Source organism: Megascapheus bottae, chromosome 13, assembly GCF_031878675.1.
Source record: "Megascapheus bottae isolate mThoBot1 chromosome 13, mThoBot2.hap1, whole genome shotgun sequence".
NCBI classification, from domain to species: Eukaryota; Metazoa; Chordata; class Mammalia; order Rodentia; family Geomyidae; genus Megascapheus; species Megascapheus bottae.
Window position 1 is genome coordinate 42,188,608 of NC_143521.1, and position 5,781 is coordinate 42,194,388.

Consider the following 5,781-nt stretch of genomic DNA (forward strand, 5'->3'; position numbering starts at 1 on the left):
ATTCAGGATTTTAAAAATTTTTTAATTACATTTTTATTATCTTTAAGTAGTTACACAATGTGGGGCTACCATTCAACATGTCATTTTATAAGTATAATATAGCTTGATCATTATCACCGCTTTCATCATTCTCTCTCATCACTTCATGTTCTTGACCAACTAGAGTTATGGGGAACATTTCAAAACATACCATTTACATTGTTCTTTTTTTTAATTGTAATTAGTAAAAGGGTTACATGATATTTGCCAAATAGAAGGTGCATTAATTCACATGCATTGATACCCTTTCACATGTCTTGGTACCCATTTCCCTCCCCCCCCCAACCCCCCACCCGTCTTGGTTTTCCCCCCTTCCCTATCAAATTTCAAATATCCAAATACAAATAAATTCAATATATCAGATAACAAAGTGAGATACTATACCAATATGAAAAAATATGGAACGCTTCACGAATTTGCGTGTCATTCTTGCGCAGGGGCCATGCTAATCTTCTCTGTATCGTTCCAATTTTAGTATATGTGCTGCCGAAGCGAGCACCCTGGTATATTTTTTATACATTTGTTTATTTGAAATAGGAAAGGCAAGGGGGGAAACAAGATGATGGGGGGGGAGGAAGGAGTATCAATATGCAAGAAGTAATGTACATACTATCTGAGGAATGTAACTGTAACCTCTCTATGCATTATCCTGAAAATAAAAATGTATATTATATTTGTTTTTATTTTGCTGTATATAAAGCTATTCAAGTGATCACTTCTTTACTTCCTTTCTATCTTTCTTTCACTCTCTTTTTTCTTTCTTTCTTTCTTTCTTTTTTCTGTTTCTTTCCCTCATTTTCTTTCTTCTTTCTATTTCTTTTTGCTTTCTTTCTATCTTTCTTTCTTTCTTTCTTTCTTTCTTTCTTTCTTTCTTTCTTTCTTTCTTTCTTTCTGTCCATCTGTCTTCCTTCTTCCCTCCCTTCCCTCCCTCCCCCTTCCTTCCTTCCTTCCTTCCCTCCTTCCGTTGTTCCTTTGTTACTTCCTTCCTTCCTTCCTTCCTTCCTTCCTTCCTTCCTTCCTTCCTTCCTTCCTTCCTTCTGTCCTTCCTTCCTTCCTTTCCTTTTTCCCAGAGCTGAGGACTGAAGTCACAGCCTTGCACTTCCCAGGCAAGTTCTCTTCCACTGAGCTAATTCCTCAACTCCCAAGACATTCTTTTCTATATATAACTTCAGATTGAAAGAATAATTTTTCACCAGAAATATATGGCACATTCCATTGTACATTGCTTGTTGTTTTAATTTAACATTCAGATATAATCATACTGTATAAATACTTCTTTAGGAAAATGAATGAGAGTGTAAATATGTTAATTTGTTTATTTGAAATGGGAAAGGGAAGGGGAAAAACATGATGATTGGAAGGGGTATGGTGAGAGAAATTGGTAGAAAAACAGGGGAATGGGTATCAATGTTTAACCACTAATATACTCACTGTCTGACTAATGTAACTGGAACCCCTCTATGTATCACCTCATCAATAAACTACAGTTATTAAATAAAAAGAAAGATCAGCTACCAGGTAGTAAAATACCACAGAGGTCAGTAGTTGAGAGCTATGCTTTACTGGCTCAAATCTATCTTTTCCTGTTATCACTATAATGACTAAGCTGTGTTTCTTGAACTCTTTCACTATGATGTGGATTGTATTGTTACATAATCCATGAATAAATTGTGATGATCAAATAAAATTTTCTTCTGTAAACATCAGAATAGGTATATGGAACACAGTCATTACTTTGGGAAATGAAAAGGTCTTGAGTAATAGAAAAAATTAAGGGAAAATATGAGTGAGAAAAATAGCATGAATAGCAGTCTCTTCCATAAGTTTATTTTTGAGTCCCAAGTATTCTTTGTCCTTTCTTTTTGAATAGCTTTGTGCAGCAATATGTAGAGAATTTCATGTGAACTTCTCAACAGAGACAATTTTAAGTAATTAGTTTCAATCCATTTATCTATGGATATACAGATATAGGTAAATGATTTATTTTTATTAGACATGATTGTTTCATGCCTATAATCACAGTTCTTAGGAGATTGAAGCAAAAAGTTCAAATGTTTAAAGCCAAAATGGCCTGTAGAATGAGACCTTGAGTACAGAATAGAGAGTGAGAGTGAGAGAGATCTGTATTATTGTAGACTGTCTTGTTTTTTATGTGATAATACTTTCCTTTAAATAATCATGTCTTCCAACAGTTTCTATAGCTCATTTGTGTTGCTTGTGTTTCTGAAAATAAGAAACTATATTCCATTTCTCTTTTATATTCTCTGTCTCTTAATCTTTGCTTACTATTTTACATCTCCATACTCCTCAGAGTTCAGTTCTGGATACATACCATGTTATGTAACTCGGGTTACACCCTTAAGAGTAATAAAATACTTGATTTTCATGTCTGAAAATACTTGCTGGCATTTTTTAAATGTTCTCTATTTTTTGGTATTTCCATGGTGAATGATTATTTTATTTATTTCTCTTTTTTTGTCAATCATTTGATTTGATGTCTCTAAACTGTTTTGCTCAACCACCTTGAGCCACAGTACTACTCCTGGTTTTGCAGTGGCTCATTGGAGGTAAGAGACTTATGAGTTTCCTGCATGGTTGGCTTCAAACCTGAATCTTCAAATCTCAGCCTATGAATAGCTAGGGTTACAGGTGTGCATCTCCAACCCCTGGCTTCCATGGCCGGGGATTATTACCTCAGTTCTGTATGTTCCATGGGGTCATTTTATAACTGTATCTGACAAATCAAATTTTTTTTCTTTATTTGCTCCTTTTTGTCAGTCATGGGACTTGAACTCTGGGCCTGGGCTTTGGTCCATGCGCTCTTAAGCTCCAGGCTACTGCTCTACCCCTTTAGCCACAGTACCACTTTGCTACTAACTATTGGAAAATGTAATTTCCTTTTTGAAGCAAGTAAATCCCTGGTGACATCATCGAGAGTGAATTGTTTTCATTTTGGGATAGACACATGTCATCTGGTTTCCAGTTTCTGTAGACTAGTATAGAACACTTACATCCTTTTATATATTATAAAAAAATATAAGAATCATTCACAACATTGTTAATAATAGAGCTGGGGCTCAGTAGCTGAGTGCTTGCTGAGCAAGTAACTGGCTGTACATTCACACACCAGAACATCACAAACCTAAAAATCACAGTGATGTTCTCCCATTACTTTTGCTCCTCTAGGTCTCTGGGAGGAAGGGTGAGCTCACTGCAGAAACATAAGAGGAAGAAAGTCTGTGGTTTTAGGTAGATACTGATGAATCTCCTGCAGGCTCCACTCACATGAGCATGGGTTGTAGTATGACAAACCATTTTCTAAGGAGCTATTCATTTTTTTTCTCTCACATGATTTCCTTTCTTTATAAAGAAATAGTACAAAAATGTTTTGGAGAAGTAGAGGAGATTCCATGAATGCTATTTGGGGATTACTTTGTATCATTTTTACACATGGGAGCTGATCCCCATGTAATCACTATTATTGCTATAGTTATTTATGATTTTAGAAAGGGCCCAAACTGCCAATAGTTTAAGGAAGTAATACTAGGGAGTAATCAATGGAGTAATATTTCCTGACATAGGTAATATTATGCTTTAAAATTAGTTAACAGCTTTGCATGATGGTAAAAAAAAAAACCTGGAATGCATTAGAATGTAATTGAATACACAGAGACAAGACATTCACAGAGCAGGAAGCAATAACTGCCATCACCCAAATTTGTGTGACGGGTTGAACACAAGTGACTGCAGAGCAGAATCCTGCTGTCACAACGAATTCAGAAGACTTTCCCAGAACAAAAGGTGTCTTGTAACTTTTCTGCATGTACTCTGAGTTGTCTAGTCTCTTTCAGATTGGCACTATCAGCTCCACATCTGGACAGCCCACATACAACCACTGATGTGTTTTCCCTCCTGACGAGCTGGCATTCTTTCTGAATCTCTTTCCAAGTTCCCAGACTCAGTGCTTCTTTGCTTTGTGGAAAGCATCTTTGAATTTGCTTTTGCAACACAAAACTAAAACTCTGTAGGGAGTCATGCCAAGCTTTGCTTAGAGAGAAGTTTGAAGTACAGTGGGTACTTTGTGTATCACAATGTAAACAGCATGGCCTTAAACAAAACTACTAAGCCAAGCTCCTCTGAGTTTTGACTGCAAGGGAAATATGTCAGTCACCTATCTATATACTATATGGGTAGTGTTTTGGTCTGAATAGGCCTTTTGTTTGAAAGTAAATTGAAGTGAACCATTCCCAGTCTTCCAATTCTTTCATGGACTAAACAGATGCCTGGAGTTAATTACATATGTGTTTGTGTAAAAATAGCCATTTCTCTGTTTAACAATTCGACCACACACACCTTTCTTGGTGTGTGGATATGCGATCTTAACACCATCTTCAATTTTAAGATTTATTTTCAAAATTTTTTTATTGCCATGTTAGATAATGACCATATATTTGTCCTTTTTACAAGATAAATATATTTTTCTTTGCTTTATTTTAAAAGAATATCTTGGATGATTTTCATTTTTATCTTGGAGAAAGACACCTCAACTCTTTTGGGTCCCAAAACCATTAAGCATATTTTTAAATCACACTGAGATTTAGCTTTGAGCATTATTATTCAATCTAAGGATATTTATTACTTTTCAAGTGATCTATGAGGAAGTTTCAATATTTGAGGTGCTATGCACTTTCTCTTGTTTTGTGAGATTCCTGTCAGCAGCTCAGACCTCCACCTCAGTTGATCCAACAGCCATCCATCTTGTAAGTGGCTTCTGAAGCTGCAGCTTCAAAAATGTCTGCAGATATTGTCAAGTCAATCTCCATCAAGAATCATCATCTTACACACATTTTAAGTTTGTGTTTTTGAGTATTCAGTGCATAACAGGAGGTTCTCTAACATGAGATTTCATATAAGATATTATCATTTAAAAATGAAAATGCATATGGTCTAATGCTTATGATACTTTTTACATACAGAGATTAATGGCATGGATAAACTGGTAGAATTATCACTTTCTTCAACATTGTGAAGGTTTAAGTCACTAGTTGATTACTCACTTTTTTCTCTTTTCTGTGGCACTCTTTTGTCCTCCTGAGACCCAGATAATATCTATATTAGCCAGACTGTTGGAATTTCAGAGTTCTCATTCCTTCGGTTTTCTTATCCTTTTTCCTCACTTAGAAAGGTTTGATAATTTCTATAATGTAGTTGCAAGGTTACTGCTACTATATTCTGCTAATTCGAACTTGCTATGGAATGATTCTACTTAATCTTTACTTACATTTTAGTTATTACACTTTCAAACATAATTTCTTATTGCTGTTGCTTTCTGTTTTCTACCTTTTCACTGGTACTCTCATTTTGTTCATACATAATTTCCCTGCATTCTGTTTGATGTCACTATATATTTTGTAGATCTAGATTATGGTAAAATAAATTGATAAAAGTCTGTGTAATAATTGTGGTATGTATACTTTCTATGGAGAATTCATTTGTATATATCGTTTTTCCATACCTTCCTATTTCTTTAGTGATGGGAGTGGAAAATTGAAGTATATATTTAAGATATATACTTCAGTAAGTATAGAAATATATACTTCAGAAAGTGCAGAAATCTGTACTTTCTGCTGCTTGTCTATGTTCAAATAGATAAACATTTTTGGCAGAAATTTTCTTAACTTTCAACTATTAATGAATATCAAAAAATGAAGACACTTTTCCAATTCTTTGCAGATAGTTTAT

General features: G+C 34.8%; 1 non-coding gene across 1 annotated transcript; it reads right to left on the minus strand.

Annotated features, from left to right (window-relative positions):
• Positions 1-431: 431 nt before the first annotated feature.
• Positions 432-538, minus strand: LOC150055891 (U6 spliceosomal RNA). The gene has a single exon (XR_016537538.1). It is a non-coding gene; the product is annotated as a U6 spliceosomal RNA (small nuclear RNA).
• Between the last annotated feature and the right edge of the window lie 5,243 nt (positions 539-5,781).